The following is a 15,419-nucleotide window of genomic DNA, read 5'->3' on the forward strand; positions in this document are numbered from 1 at the left end:
AAGTAAAAAGATAAAATGCATTGACCCAACTATTAAAAAGGAAGATAATCTGGTAATTAATTTATCTAATAAGATCTTAAATAAGAAACACACTAATTTTCTCAACAAAGTATTTTAATTTTGCCCTGACTCAGGCATGGATTAAGCTTCCGCTAGGGTGGACCTATACAAATTTTGCAGGAAAATAAAATTGAGAACTTTTTTTGCTAATAGGTCAAGCATAAAACCTAGATCTGAACATACATTACCTCTAACTAACCTCACAGGAGAAGACATCGAACCTCTGAGGACACTACACGACCTGACAATTGAAGAGGTATTACAGGAAGCCATGCCGAAGGAGGCAACAACTTCTGATTACTGTGAGGCCATGGGTATTAAAACTGACGAGTCTGTAAGTAGCAAATGCAGAGGTAAATCAAAGTTCTGCCCACAACTACCGCAGGGTAACAAAGTGGATATCTTTCAGGAACTTGTGGCAGAAGACCTGAGGGATAGCTACATTAGAGAAAAAGAAAACAGAAACCACAGATGCTCTAACATGAAAAAGGAGGATTGGTGGGCAGTCACAGACCTAAGGCAGGACATGAATATCATAATCAAGCAGTCCGATAAGGGCGGGAAAATTGTAGTGATGGACCATATTAAATATCTTCAAGAAGTCAGGAGACAGTTGGAGGATTCTACCAACTATGAGAGACTAAAAAATAACCCCATCAATGATATCATGTCAATTTACCATTCAAAGTTACATCAATGGCATGAGGAGTGTCTAATCGATGATGATGAACTACAATATCTACAGGTGAAACATCCCATTATCCCAACCCTTTATGTACTGCCCAAAGTACATACAATGTAGAGAATCCCCCTGGCCGCCCTATTGTCAGTTTGTGTGGTTTCCTTTTAGAGAACATTTCCAGATTTATTGACATCTTCCTATTTCCATACGTTGCAGATTCACCATCCTACATACGAGACTCCATGGACTTTCTGAACCGAATCAACAACACTCCCTGGAAACCCACATACATTGTGGCCACCGTAGGTCTCCTTATATACCTCAATAATCCATGAGGTTGGCTTGAAATCAAGTGAATACTTCATGAGATCACGATCCCTTAGCATATGGAATCACACCAAAATGCTCCAAGAAATGATGTCCTTTTGCCTAACCAACAATATTTTCATCTTTAATGGCAAATTTTATAGGCAGAACCAAGAAACTGCCATGGGCACTTTATTCGCCCCAACATACGCGAACTTAACAATGGGCTTTTGGGAGGCAGAATGTCTGTGGTCAGAAAATAATAACATCAATTTGGAGAAGGTGGTGCTATGAGTCCATTATATCGATGATCTCTTCCTCATATGGGAAGACGAGGAGAGTGGTCTTAAAGATTTTTTGACATCATTGAACAACAACTCCCTCAACTTACAGTTTACCCATACATATAGTAGTAGCTCAATCGACTATCTCAATATACGGATCTATATTGAAGAAGAGAGAATATGCACCACTCTTTTTAGGAAAACCATAGCGTGCAATAGTATTTTATCAGCAAACAGTGCACACCTCAAAGCCCTAAAATGGAGCATTCCATACGGAGAGTTCCTGCGGGCTCGCAGGAATTGCTGAGAGGAAAAGGAATACGAAAGACAAGTTGATGTGATGTATGATAGATTTTTAAGAAGAGGATATCCGGTCACTGTCTTGGAAATGCACACACAAGAACCACAAAACAAAAGAGAGACAATCTTCTGTTGCCTAAAAGAACTATGACATCAACTGAACCAACTGCAGAAGCTACTAGATTTATCACGGACTTTAACATCAGAGTCAAACAAGCTATAACTAATCATTGGAATATTCTAAAGAAAGTCCAGAAACTCAAACATTTTATTCCAGAACATGTAAATATTACATATAGAAAGGTACCCTTCTTGGGCAACTTGCTCACACAGAGTTATTTTACCAACAATTATACACCAAAAACGTACGCGGCTATCACATAAGGGCTTTGTTAAATGCCCAAATGCAAAGCATGCAACTATGGCCGCAAGCGAGTGGATATAATAACTTTACAAGGGATTAAGATATCCATAAAAGAGAGGATCACCTGTGAAACCACTCATATAGTGTATCTCCTAGAATGTGGATGCGTCAAACAATATGTTGGAAGTACTGTGAATAAACTAAAATTCCGCATTCTTAAGCATTTGAGGGCTGTGGTCAACAAGGATTTTACATATGTGATGGCCAAACAGATTTGGAAAGAGCACAATGGCATTTTAACCAACAATTTCTTTTACTCTGGGATTGAGCATATCCCGGTTATGATCAGGGGAGGGGACAGAGAATTAGCCCTAAGGCGCGCAGAATCAAAATGGATAGTTTCTTTGGGCACAGAAAATCCATGGGGCCTAAATGCAGACGTCGAACTCTATACCTTTCTGTAGTATCTTTTCTGTGACTCTTTGATGATTGGATTGTTTGTAGGATCATCAATACATCTATTCCATGTCTATGGATATTGATAGTAAGCTTGGTTATCAAACTTACAAAAGCAGTTGGACTCGGAATCCTAAATTTGGTCTATGAATGTGATTTTGTATCTGATTTCTTATCTGGTTTTCAATTAATTGTGTGTTACAACATGAATTACATATTCTTTTATCTACGTTCCAATATATGAATGGGCCACTTTTTTCCAAAAATGGGACATTTACAGCACTGGGCACTTTAATAACGAATGTGCAATGTTTGAGAAGAGGAAGGAGTAGGATCAACCTTGTGTTGATGTTTGCACTGTAACAGAAAATCATCTAATGCACTTTATTTACAATGTTTACATAGTATACATTTGTATTGTAGCAGAAAATTAATTAATGCACTTTATTTATGTTATGTTATGTTAAAAGAAATTTATATAGCGTACGTACACCGGGTTGGTTTCATGGCGCTGCCCTGATAGATACCTGTGTGCTAAGGAGTTACTCATAAACCTGTCGAAACAGCCAGGTTTTAAGAAGTTTCCTGAAACCTAACAGGTCGGTGCAGAAGTGGATTCCAGAAGGAATAGAATTCCAAAGTTTGGGGGCCAGGATGGCAAACCGCGCACTGCCTACACGCTTCAATTTAAATGAGGGAGCGGACTGGATTAGCTTATGGGTCGAGCGCAGGTTGCGTCTGGGTTCATGTCTCATAATCAAGCTGTTAAAAAATTTGGGACTTCTTCCATTAAGAGATTCGAAAATGAGGCAGCAAACCTTGAAGGCGCAGCGCTGAGCAATCAGGAGCCAGTGTAGTTTCCTCAGAAGCGGAGTGACATGGCAGTTCCTTGGTTGATTGGAAATCAGACGCTCGGCTTGGTTCTGTACTAGCTGCAGGCGTTTTAATAGGAATAAAGGGATGCCATAATACAACGAGTTGGCATAATCAGTTTGGGACATAACCATGGCAAGTGTCACCTGAATCAGAGCTTCCTGGGTAAGTAGTCTTTGGATCTTTTTTATTTTTCTCAGATGGAAGAAACAAGTGGAAATTACTGACCCGATTTGAGACTTCATGGTGAGATCCTGGTTAATTGTTACCCCAAGGCTCTTGGCCGAACTAGAAGGGGAGGGAGATTGGCCCAGTTCATTGGGCCAAAAATGGGGGCCACAGGGATTTTTATGAATGCCTCCTGTTAAAACCAGCTCCGTCTTATCCGGGTTAAGTTTTAGATGGTTGCTGTTCATTCATTCACTAATGAACAGCATGGTGGACTGAAAAGCATGGACCGAGTCAGGAGAGTTGCTGATGGGAAATATAAGTTGGAAATCATCACCGTAGTTAAACACGCAAACTTGACATTCCTTTAGGGACCAGATAAGGGGAAGGAGGTAAAGTTTAAACAGCAGAGGAGAAAGTGAGGAGCCTTGTGGGACTTTGCATGGGATCCTAATCCTGGGAGCAGTAAACACAGCCGTGATAACCGCTTGAGAACGGTTTTCCAGGAAGGAACTAATCTAACCCAGTGCGGGTCCCTGAATCCCAGCATCTCTCACACGGTCGACCAATAAACCATGGTCGACCATGCCAAAGGCAACAGTGAGATCAAGCAGGACCAGAGCCTGCGGGGAGCCCTTATCGGCATCACTACAAAGATTGTCCAACACTGTCAATATCACTGCCTCAGTCGAATATGCTGGGCGAAAGCCAGCTTGGTGAGGGTCAAGATATTCAGACTCCTCTAGAAACCGGGTAAGGCACCTGGTTACATAGGCTTCTAGGACCTTAGCTAGGTATGAGAGGAGGGAGATAGGGCGATAATTCGTCAGGATCTGGGGTCTGAGCCTCATTTCTTCAAGAGAGGGACCATAGTTGCCTCCTTGAAAGTTGCAGGGACAATGCTCTGGGACATTCAAAAGGTATAGAGACGGGCTGGGAAAGTCAGTAAAAATTTATTTTAAGATGGTAGAGGGGCAACAGTCCTTAGGGGAGCCAGATTTGACTTTGTATAGGAGATTGGAAAGAGTCTGGTTACTGATAATAGGAAATTGTGCGAAGATGCAGGGGTTTCTGACTGTACTGGAGCTTGTTTCCGAAGTAAGACAAGCAGGGATACTGGCCTTAATTTTAATAATCTTGTCTATAAAAAAAGAGTTCAAAGAGTTGCAGAATGTTTGAGAAGGGGTAGGTTTAATTGAAACTCTTTCGGGATTAGACAGTTTGTTCACAATAAAAAAAGATCTCCTTGGATCTGTTAGTTGCAGTCAGAATTTTGGAGGAAAAATTAGCTGCTTTGGCAATCATAATGCACTTTTTATATGCTTTCATAGTGTGTACGTAGATACTTTTATCTTCAGCTAGATAGTTGCGTCTCCACTTTCTTTCAAGTTGTCGCACAGCCAATTTTTGGTTTTTTAAATCAGTAGAAACCATTTCTGAGCATCATGGCTGCGGGCAGAATGTATCTTCCCAAGGGGAGCGAACTTGTCACTGGCTGTTGTAAGCCATGTGGTTAAGTGTTCATCAGACAGATTTATAGAGGGGTTTGGCGATGGAACAGAGTTGGCAAGTGTGTTGAGAATAAAGATTTATCAGTTTTATTCCAATTTCTTCGTAATCCCCCTTCAGAAGTGGAGATTTTGGAAATGGGTCTTTCATCAATAGTGAATTTAATGAGATGAAGATCTGACCAAGTACAGGGTAGGATCAACATAGTAGATATGGTCAGGTTGGCTCAAACATGGTCTAGGGTATGCCCTTTGATTTGTGTGGCAGAGTGTACTTGTTGTGTAAGGTTGAGCCCTGAGAGTAACTCAGATAGTTCAGCCGATTGGTGACCACCTGATGTTTTGTTGGCCTAATAATTGAAGTCACCGATCAGCAGAATTTTTCCATGGTTAGTTACTAAATGAGCGACCTGCTTGCCCAAAGAGTGGGGGGAAGAGGCATACTGTGGGGGGTGGGGTTGTAGAGCAAAACGCAGATTAGAGGGGCAACAGCAGATTCTAATTTCACTACCAAGTTATCTACTGGTGGTAGATCAAACGATGTTAAGATAGTGAATTTCCAAACTTGGCGTATAATTGCAGCTACACCTCCCCCAACTTTCCCCGGTGGACGATTGGCTTGAAGGATATAGTAGTCCGAGGGTAAAGCTGCAAGGATTTCTGGTGAAGAATCCTGGGACAACCAGGTTTCTGTGAGCAGAAGGATATCTGGCTGCTCAAACTTTAGTAACATAAAAATGTCTAACTGATGTTTAACCATAGAGCAGGTGTTCAAATAAATGACAGAAAGTTTCCGAGCTCTGATTCCTTCATGAGTTTGGAGAGGGGCTATACTGTGAGTGGAGTTAACCAGTTCAGGATATGATGTTCTTGTGACCATAATCCAATGTTCAACCAAACTGTGGTGAATGAGAGGATTAAGTTTAAGTTTATCTGTGTGTAGTTGTTGGAGTTCCACAGCAGAGTAAATTACTTTTTGTGCATGATGACTAGCGCCCTGGTCCCGGATGGGCGCAGACGGGCTTGCCTTTGGCGTGACCACTGCACGCGTCCGCTGCGTTCCCGCACTGCGACTGGCATGAAATAGCCTGTGGCAGCCTTGACTCCACCCCCTTCTCGGTGATTGGCGCCCGAGTGTGCGTAACAGCCGGAAGTAGCTGGGCCCAGGTTTGAGTGTGCAAAGAGCAAAGTTAAAGGTAAACATATTAAATCCACACATTCTTAATTTTGAAAAATCAGCAGATTTCTTAAGTGCAGTTGAACAATTTCAGTGCAATGCAGGGTAAAACAGAATTTAAAAGTGAACAGTTTCAACACAATCTTTACAATGTGTACATGAGCATGAGCCACTTTTTCCAGGATAAGATAACAATTGCACTTGGCACTTTAATTGCACATATGCTACCTCGAAGAAAATGGGAGAGAAGAATCATCCTTTGAGGGTTTCTGTACTTCACAGAAAATTGCACAGTGCACTTTAGTGAATGGTATGTAAACGTATCTGTTTTTGTAGTGACCTATATGAGGTATTTTGAAGGTATACTTTTAAGCTTAACTATGGACTTTCCAACTTAGTGCAATATGTATGGCTCACTGTTATGACACAGATTCAGTAGTGGTTCACTGTGGTACCTGACAGTAGTTCTCCGATTAATGGCTGTCTAACCTCTATGACAAAATAGTTATATGGTTAAACCAATTGATGGAATAAGATCAAGTGCCATAACTCACGTGAATCTGTATAGAATTGGTCCTCCTCAATCGGCTCTGCACAGTTTTTGTATATGTCGTACATCTACATTCCAGATACATTTTTTAAAAATAATTTAAAAACATATATATTTAAAAAAAAAATATTTTAAAAACTGAATTTGGAATCTTGGAATTTTTAATTCTGAATTCATGTCAAGATGTCCCTGAAACTTTGTGTACTTTACAAGGATGAGCTGAGTATCACTTGTATGCTTACTTACAAAGCGGCAATGATATATGTTCTTCATAATCAAATTAAAGAGAAAAATTATACTTTTTTGGTTGTGTCCACTTTAAAACAAACGTATATTTTTAATTGGTGGTTGGGAAAGGGTAATGATTTCCCTTTAAATTGACACTCTATGCATCACTCTATGACCCAGTAGAAGGCTTCGGACGAAACGTGTAGGTCAGATTTGGATGTTTATGCACTTTTGCGCCTTGCGCGTTTATTGCATGACGTTTGGTTGCTTGTAGAATTTCAAGAAAGCACCTCATCGCAAAAGGATCTTGGTGTGCCGTTCTTCTGTTTGCCCTTGGAAAACAGTGTGGATGATAGGGTGCTTTTATAGAGGCTTGGAGAAAAAAAATGATATATATATATATATTCACTGAAAAAACCATAGGTTTCACACATGTTATAGTTAGCTGGACATTTTACTGATAAAAAACCAATGAAATTCCCCCGTTATAGTTACTGTAGGCAACTATAACTCACGCGACCGTAATCCTCTGCTGATGCTAATACTGTATTTAGACACTTATTTGCCCATGTCTTCTTCCATTAATTTTTAGCTATACATATATTACAAATATTTTTTTTTCATAAAGACACATATGTCATCAGCAGAGGATTACGGTCGCGTGAGTTATAGTTGCCTTCGCGCACAGTGAGCACGCGGTGCGCTTCGCGCACCGCGTGCCCACGTTACGCTACATGGGCCATGAACGCACGATGCGCTTCGCGCACCGTGCGCACATGGAGGAAATATGATGAGCATCGCTGTGCTAGGTAAAATATGTGTAAGGTTTAAACGTAATAATACATGCACTAAAGGTGCCCTTCGGGCACCTTTTGCACACGGGGTGGGGAGAATGTGGAATTTTTATTTTTTTATTTTATTACCGTACGCGTACGGTAAGCGTAATCGGCGAAATTTATGAAAATATTAAAATTGCCTTTTTTCCCTTGGGGGTTCGTTGGGGACTCCCTGGACATGGCTAGGTGCTTGGGAGCTGTCTAAACAGCCCCTTTACATGTTTTGGGGCTTTGTTTTTCAACCCCCTGTCAGAGTGCGAGAGAGAAAATGGCGGCCGCCGCTTCCTGGTTTCGACCGATTCGAATGTTTACTAAGATCTAAGGGCCAATCAGAATCGCGCTCACGCACGTCACCGTACGCGTACGGTAAGCGCACCGTAAGCTGGCTCAGATATATATATTGATTTAAAGGCTATTTTCTCAGAATCTACTGAACAGATTTACACCAAACCTACAAAAGGCACTTCCTTGACCTGAGGACTACCTCTCTGCCAAATTTCAAGTAATTCTGTTCAGCCGTTCGGGCTGTAGCTGTGTCTAAAGGTCCTATGGAAAAATGCATGGGAAAAACGCGTTTTGGGACCCCCCTTTTATCTCAGCCCCCACTTGACGAATCCCCCCGAGACTTTCAGGGTAGGAGCGGAGCGTAGCGCCCCACCTATTTTGAAAAATTCGCGAGGATTCGTCAACCGGCGCCAAAGTTATTCAAAATAGAATGTTGCGGATTTCCTATGGAAACGTGGTCCTAACTATAACTACCTATTGGCGACCGCCAGTAGGTAATATATATTATATATATATATATATATATTTATATATATATATATATATATATATATATATATATATATATATATATATATATATATATATATATATATATATATATATATATCCAAACCAAAGCTTCCTCCCATGAAGAAAAAGCGCATACATATATAGGCTTTGACAAAGAACGCAAGGTCGAACCGTGTCAGCCTTCACAATAAATTGAAGCAGTGATTATGGACCCGTGGAGTGCTGGCTTTTCTTTTGTACTTATGTTTGCACAAGGATTTATCTAACATATATATATGTTAGAGTTCTATAAGTGCTTAGTGGAGCTTGTAGCGGTTATGTATAAAGACGCTGCCAGAACCACAGCAAGAGTGCATGGAGGCACGGAGGTCCCGGTTGATGAAATTCGGAGATTATGCAAATCTCTGGGAAAGGTAATTGGACCAATCCCTGTGGGAAGCTATTTGCTGATGAGAAACTGCCTTGCGGTTTGGGCAAGGGGCAAAGGAGACTGATAATACGAATTATTGTGTGGAGCTGCAGATTGTAGCGGGATATAGCCCATTCAGGGCAGAGCGCATGAAAAAACTTTGCTAGTACATGCAAGATGGCGCTCGGACTATCTTAGTGACTCACTAACCCTCCTCTCCTCACTCTAGACCAGAACTGACACGGTGATTGACCACCACATAAAAGAAAGTCTGCAGGTAACACGTCTTGTATCTGTACGAGCATTGAAAAAGGCAACAACCAAAACGCATCTGCTCTTGGAATAAAATTCATGAATCCTGAAACCCCGTGAGTGCTCACCTTTCTTTTGGAAGTCGGAGCATACATATTATAAGAGTTCCACCCTCTTTTGTGGAAGCATCCGCCCAGGAAGAGTTCTATAAGTGCTTGGTGGAGCTTGGAGCTGTTTTGTATAAAGACTCTGCCAGAACCGTCGCAAGACTGCGTGGAGGTCCCCATCGATGAAATTCGGAGATTATCCAAATCTCTGGGAAAGGTAATTGGACCAATCCCTGCTGGTAGCGATTTGCTGATGAGAAGCTGCCTTGCGGTTTGGACAAAGGGCAAAGGAGACTGATATTATGAACTAATGTGTGGAGCTGCAGATTAAAGGAGGGATATAGCCCATTCAGGGCAGAGGCGCATGAAAAAACTTTGATAATACATGCAAGATGGTGCCCGTAATAGCATAGTGAATCACTTACCCTCCTCTCCTCTCTCTAGAACGAAACTGACACTGTGATTGAACACCACATAAAAGAGAGTCTGCAGGAAACACGTCTTGTATCTGTATGAGCATTGAAAAAGGCACCCGCTAAAACGCGTCTGCTCCTGGAATAAAATGAAAAAATCCTGAAACCCCGTGAGCGCGTAGCTTTCTTTTGGAAGTCGGAGTGTACATATTATGAGAGTTCCACCCTCTCATGTGGAAGCACCGCTATATATATATATATATATATATATATATATATATATATATATATATATATATATATATATATATTCACTTAAAAACCATAGGTTTCACACATGTTATAGTTAGCTGTACATTTCACTCGTAAAAAACCAATGAAATTCCTCGTTATAGTTAGATCAGGTAACTATAACTTGCGCGCCCACAATAAACTGCTGATGACGTCACATATTACATCACTCAAGACATGGTCAGTGACATCACTCTTCACATCAATGATGACATCTGAAATGACACATTGTGGATTGCGGTCGCGCAAGTTATAGTTACCTGATCTAACTATAACGTGGAATTTCATTGGTTTTTTACGAGTGAAATGTACAGCTAACTATAACATGTGTGAAACCTATGGTTTTTTAAGTGAATTTGCAAGGTTTTTTAAATGCTAATTCCTAACTATAACGTGTGTGAAACCTATGGTTTTTTCAGTGAATTTGTACGGTTTTTTAAATGCTAAGTTATGTATTTATTTTTAATTTTTGCCGAGCGCCCACGTTGCGCAGTTCATACCGTGCGCGCCTCGCTTTTTTTACACAGTAACAATTTTTTTTTCTCCCTTGCGGGTCCTTCAATTTATTTAACAAATGTGATTGTTATTTCGTTTTTTAAAAAAAAATTTTTTTTTGCCGTGCGCGTACGGTAAACTTACCGTACGCGCACTCCGCGATTTTTAAAAAAAATTATTAAATGTATTTTTCGTACTTTTTGGTCCTTCGTGGACCCCCTGACAAACGCTAGGGGGTCTGCAACTCTCTTCGTTGCCCCCTTTTCACGTTATCCACCTTTGTTTTTCAGTGCGAGAGACAGAAAATGGCGGCCGACACTTTCTGATTTCGACCGATTCGAATGTTTACAGTCATGTAACCACCAATCAGAATTGAGCTCGCGCACGGCACCGTACGCGTACGGTAAGCTTACCGTAAGCGCACGGAGCGCGCTTACAGATATATATATTGATTTAAATGCTATTTTCTCAGGACCTACTGAACAGATTTACACCAGACCTGCAAAAGGCACATCTCTGACCTGAGGACTACCTCTCTGCCAAATTTCAAGTAATTCTGTTCAGCCGTTCGGGCTGTAGCTCGGACTAAAGGTCCTATGGGAAAATGCATGGGGAAAACGCGTTTTGGGACCCCCCTTTTTTCTCAGCCCCCGCTTGACGAATCCCCCCGAGACTTTCAGGGTAGGAGCGGAGCGGAGCGCCCCACCTATTTTGAAAATTTCGCGAGGATTCGTCAACCGGCGCCAAAGTTATTCCAAATAGAATGTTGCGGATTTCCTATGGAAACACGGTCCTAACTATAACTATCTACTGGCGACCGCCAGTAGATAATATATATATATGTGTGTGTGTGTGTGTAAGAGTCCTGCTCACAATTAGGAAAAAATAATTGGAAACTGACACGCTGGATGCAGGCTGCATTTCCTTCTATAGCTTCAAGGATTTTCCATTTCCTAATGTATATATAAGAAGGGGGTCGAGTGAGACCCGAGACATTAAAGAAAGCCATACCTGACTTCCTCGAGTACGTGCCTTCTTCTTTCTTGGAGTGGAATGGTGGATTCACATATATATTCATAAACAAAGGTGCCTTCATTTGGAGTGCACTCCCAACAAGTAAATCACGGGAATGGAACAGCTTCGGTCACCAAAAAATGCAGATTTAATGAAAGCATGTCTTAGCCTGACGCGTTTCAAACATAATGTCCTTCATCATAGGCGGCATGCAGTCACAATGTTCATTACCGTCTCCAGCTTTGATTTTAAATCAATTGTATCCTGCCCATGTGGGCTCCTCAGCGAATTGCATCACGGTAAATGGAGTTCATATTACACCCAAATGGGTCAGAAAAATGAGAACCTGTGCAATTTAAAATAACATCTTGTTAGCTTATTGCTTTGCAAAGTTCGGAAACCAGAAGTTGCTCCAAAGAATACATCCAAACTTTGTTGCTCCATAATGTGGCCACTTGCATAAAGCACCACGGACTTGCCTTTATCCGCAATGGTGCTACTCCACGACCCGGCGGGGCCGTAATCAATTCAAAAACAAAGGTGCCTTCATGCGGAGTGCACTCCCAACAAGTAAATCACGGGAATGGAACAGCTTTGGTCACCAAAAAATGCAGATTTAATGAAAGCATGTCTTAGCCTGACGCGTTTCAAACATAATGTCCTTCCTCATAGACTGCATGCAGTCACAATGTTCATTTCCGTCTCCAGCCGTGATTTGAAATCAATTGTATCCTGCCCATGTGGGCTCCTCAGCGCATTGCATCACGGTAAATGGAGTTCATATTACACCCAAATGGGTCGGAAAAATGAGAACCTATGCAATTTAAAATAACATCTTGTTAGCTTATTGCTTTGCAAAGTTCAGAAACCAGAAGTTGCTCCAACAGAGTAATTTTGCAAAGAATATTGTTTGTAATATAAATACCATATTTAATATGAAGCATTCCCTGGGGCAGCAATAAGTTATATATGTACATATAGTTATTTTGACAAAATGTGATGTTGGCAACAATGATATGCTAATTTCCATGTTTTTGTATTTAATATTTATATTTCTGATATTTGCACATTACAAGAATGGGTATTTAAACATATATTGTTTATTTAATAACTTCTAATCATGGATTTTGCACTTTGTAAATTGGATTGATCCAGGACTGATACAAACAATTCTCTTGCTGCTTAATATTTTTTAACAAAATGCACTGATTGTCAAAATGAGAACAAATATATTAAGTATTTTTTCAGTTTCACTGAAATCATGTAACGCAATGTGTGGAAGAGAATGTTGAAAAACCGAGGTAGACGAGAGTCTCGTCATGTGAAAAAGCTCACTTGTTGGGCGAAATGCGTCATCCACCATCCGAAGCGTCAGCTTTTAAAATAAAAGAAGAGTAAACCACGCACTAACCTGGTGTCCATGTCCCATTTGGTCGACTGAGGAGCGAATCGTGGGAACTCTGGTGTAACATATATATATATATATATATATATATATACTTGAAGATGAAGGATCACAAGAAAACAACAGCCAGCCAGGGCAAAAATCTGGATCCCAAAGGATACAATGAGTCACAAAGAAATAAAATATCCAAGAAAGAAGTGACTCAAACAGATAGATTCACCAAAGAACAAAAATATATTTCCACTACAACGTTTCAGCTTCCGCCTTCCTCAGGTAGTACAAGATGGTTTGCTCTGTGGCTGCACAGATGACAGCTGAATTTTCAAAAAGCATCATGAGTGAAGATTCCATTTGGAATGTGGAATCAATGCAGTCCAGAGAGCTCTTGAGATATGCAGTAATCAGGTTGTGTTGTCAGTAATGTTCAGTCCATCTGGATGCAGTGATTTTAAACGGTACATCCAGAAGTTTTCCCTGGAGTCCAGTAGTTCTTCCTTTGAAACATGTTCCACGGGGAAAATCTTCAAATCTGATAGTGAATGATCCACAAGGTTAAAATGATTGGCTACAGGCTGGTCAATTTTCTTATTAATTATTGCAGATTTGTGGTTCCTGAATCGTGTACGGAGGTCATTCACTGTTTGGCCTACATATTGCTTTTTACAGCTTTGCCGTTGGCACTGAATCACATAAATAATGCATGTTGAGCGACATGTAAGATGCTGCCTTATTGCATAGGTCCTTCTCGTAACAGAACTAGTTGCAGATGATGTTTGTAAAAGATATTCACACGTGATGCACCTTTTAGAGTCACAGCAATGAACCCCTGCATTTGTTACAGCTTGCTTGAGTTCAGCTCTCACAATAAGAGATCGTAAATTTGGAGCTCTGCGGTAAGCAATGACTGGTGGTTTTGGAAAAACCTTTTGCAATTTTTCACAAGTGGACAGTAAGGGAAATGTTTTTTGCATTATATTTCTGTAGTTAGGAGCTGATGGATGATAGTCCACTACAAATGGAGTTCTGTCACTTTTGTTTCTGCCGTTGGTATTCGAAATAAGTGCTTCTCTGGGTATCTGCAAAGACTTGTCAATTTGTTGCTGTATGATATGCAGAGGATAGCCTCGCCTTTTAAATAATGTAGCAAGCTCCTGTAGATGGTCTTTACAGGTTTCCTCATTGCTGCAGATGCGTCTTATTCTGAGTGCTTGGCTGTAGATGATGCTCAGTTTAGTGTGGTGTGGGTGACATGAAGTCCAGTTTAGATACAAATGAGCATCTGTAGGCTTGTGGTACAGATCAGTTGTAATTTTGTGTTCATGAATGGTGAGTAGCACATCCAGAAAAGGGAGATGAGGATTCTGTTTAGTATTGCTGCTGGTAAATTTGATGGTAGGATGGATATTGTTGATATAAGCTGTAAATTGTTCCAATGTTCTACTTCCTGAATTCCATATTATAAATATGTCATCAATGTATCGTAGCCATACCAGTGGTTTGATTGCATTGCAGTAGTAAAAAAGATGACTGCCAGGAAAGCTATTGAAATTAAATCTGCAAAACTAAAAAGAGATATGTTAAGATTTCATATACCTCCTCTTCCAACTCACCACTTCATAAATCATTCTGTTTTGGGAGATTTTCTTGTCAGTGAAAGCCCTGTGAGTAAACAGCATAAAAAGAATAGAAGATTTATAAGACAAAAAAGGCTGCATAGCACCAGTCAGCTACAATCCTTGCAGACATCCGACCCAGTTATTGACTTAACTGGAGGGCTCCTATCACCAGGCGAATTGAACCTCTTGAGCAAAGGCCTCTATTTCTGTCCTGTACCGAAGGACCATAATACTGCCAACATGATGAGAGACCTAAAAACCTTTGAGAGAAGATGCAGACTTGCAGAATACTTTTACAATAATTCTAATGTTGATCTGCCAAGCTACCATCCAGATCCATTTAAGAAGTTCCGCCATCCCAAATCATGGACTCCTCAATGTGGTAGAAATCCTGTCCTTGATACATACATTTTATCCATCAAGAAACTCATCAAGGAATCAACACCTAAAAGGATTTTTGATAACATCACCCGAGAAGAAAGAAAAGCTCTCCACCTCCTTCAACAGAGAATGGATGTCATTATAAAACCGGCAGACAAAGGTGGTGCAGTGGTTGCCATGAAAGTAAGTGATTATATTGAGGAGGGAATGAGACAACTAATGGATACCAACACTTACAAACCTTTAGAAACTGATCCCACAGAAGACTTGAACAAAGAAATTAAGAACATGGTTGTAAGATACAGGAGCTTAAACCTCATTGATGAAACAACAGCAGATATACTTGTTCATCCCAAACCAAGACCTGGGAGATTTTATATGCTTCCCAAAATTCACAAAATGAACAATCCTGGCCGTCCCATCATCTCTGGCAATGACACAGCCAC

Source organism: Triturus cristatus, chromosome 1_2 (assembly GCF_964204655.1).
Source record: "Triturus cristatus chromosome 1_2, aTriCri1.1, whole genome shotgun sequence".
NCBI lineage: Eukaryota > Metazoa > Chordata > Amphibia > Caudata > Salamandridae > Triturus > Triturus cristatus.